Genomic DNA, 2341 nt, shown 5'->3' on the forward strand with positions numbered 1-2341 from the left:
GTGAAACCAACGCCAATAATTCCTATAAATACTGAAACTTTCGGGAATTAACCTAGATCGGAAGTTCCGCGGCCGCAAGCCTCTGTAGCCATGAGAAATCAATCTAGGCCCTCTCTTGCTCCCTACCGGAGGGGGCCAACATCATCGGAGGCCATGGAGGAGGATCTCGGAGGGGCCATCATCGCCATGAAGGCCAAGGACCAGAGGGGGAAAGCCATGGAGGAGGAAGCACAAGGGGGAGAACCTCTCCTCCTCTCTCTTGGTGGCACCGGAGTGCCATCGGGAGGGGAATCATCGCCGCGGTGATCGTCTTCATCAACATCACCATCATCATCACCATCTTCATCTCTTTTACGCGGTCCACTCTCCCGCACCCTGCTGTAATCCCTACTTGAAGATGGTGCTTTATGCTACATATTATGATCCAATGATTTGTTGCCATCCTATGATGTTTTGAGTAGATATCTTTTGTCTTTGGGTTGATTGATGATCTAGATTGGTATGAGTGGTATGTTTCACTTTGATGCTGTCCTATGGTGCCCTCCGTGTTGCGCAAGCGTGAGGAATTCCTGCTGTAGGGTGTTGCAATACGTTCATGATTCTCTTATAGTGGGTTGGTGAGTGACAGAAACACAAACCCGAGTAAGATGGGTTGTTGCGTATGGGAATAAAGAGGACTAGATGCTTTAATCTATGGTTGAGTTTTACCTTAATGATCTTTAGTATTTGCGGACGCTTGCTAGAGTTCCAATCATAAGTGCATATGATCCAAGTAGAGAAAGTATGTTAGCTTTTGCCTCTCCCTCATATGAAATTGCAATAGTGACTACCGGTCTTGTTAACAATTGCTTAGGACAATTCCGCATAGCGATCCACCATTATTACACACTCGCTATTTATATTATTTAGTAATATATTATAACTTTATGATAACAGCACCTACTTTTATATTTTAGCTCTCCGATATCATACAAAGTTATCCTCTTTAAGCCCACATTATTCTAACTTTATATTTCTTGTTTCTAGTTGGAAGCAAACGTTTGGTGCACGTAGAGTCGTAACAGTGGCAGATAGGGCTTGAGAGAATATTGATCTTACCTTTAGCTCCTTGTGGGTTCGACACTCCATACTTATCACTTCCACCTTTGCGAATTGCTACGATGATTCCCTGCACCTGGGGATTATCAGGGACGGCCGTTTCACAACATCTCCTTCTGCGTTACCAAGGCCTTCAAGAAGGAGATGTTGTGAAACAACCTCCGACGACAACAGTCCGGATCCTTCCTTCAAGAAAAATCTCTCATCTCTCAAGTGAAAGTCAACACAGAAAGCATATAGCTATAGTCTTTAAGTACGCCAACAAACATCCCAAGTCTACCACTACAACAATCATCACTTCAACACTGCTACTACATATATAGATCAATATTAAACGACCAAATAGTTCAGCACGAGTACATACATCATCACTTCAACACTACTATTTCATGGATCATCACTACTACATAGTTCAACACCACTAATACATATAACAAGAACACTAATCGTCGTCTGAGTCAATGAGTAGCACATTCCTGCCGGAAGAGCCTGCCTCCTCCTCATCATCGGAGGTGTCAAACACGCCATCCCTCCCCATCTCCACAAAATCACTATCGACTTGTTCGGAAATTATCCGATCTATCTCCTCGTCGTCCTTCTTCCTCCGCTCCTTCTCTTTGTTAGCCTAGAACAAAATGTCCTTCGCCACCAGATGGGGATTGGCCGCAGCGTAAGCCCTTATCCGACGAGCCTTCTAGATTCTCAGAGAAGTTCAGATCAGACCTCCTACGGCCATGCTTCCAAGCAACCGTGTCGTATGCGCGCGCGACAACTCGGCGGACTTAAAAGTGTCGAGCAACAGGCGATCACCCTTACAGGTGATCTCGGCGGTATAGCGTCCCAATCGGAATCGAACACCATGATACCACCGAGGTGGCGGCATCATCAAAAAACTATGTAATATACAAATAATGAACCAACTAATTAAACTATACTATAAAACTAATAAGTAAAACAACAAGTATACAACTAACATATACATACAAAAAACAATATTTAACAATAATAACTAAACTATAAACTAAAAATTTCTAATACAACTAATTATAAGTATAAACTAATGAAACTACTTTCATAAACTAAAAATTTCTAATACAACTAATGAAAATAAAACAAAAATAAAAAATAAAAAAAATCTCAGTGGAGCAATGGCAAGGCGAGGGGGAGGGGCGGCGACGGTGGTGGAGTGCGGGGGAGCGGCGATGGCGACAGCGATGGAGGGGGCAGACGTATGGTGGCCACA

This window comes from Triticum dicoccoides, chromosome 3B (genome assembly GCF_002162155.2).
Source record: "Triticum dicoccoides isolate Atlit2015 ecotype Zavitan chromosome 3B, WEW_v2.0, whole genome shotgun sequence".
Taxonomy (NCBI): domain Eukaryota; kingdom Viridiplantae; phylum Streptophyta; class Magnoliopsida; order Poales; family Poaceae; genus Triticum; species Triticum dicoccoides.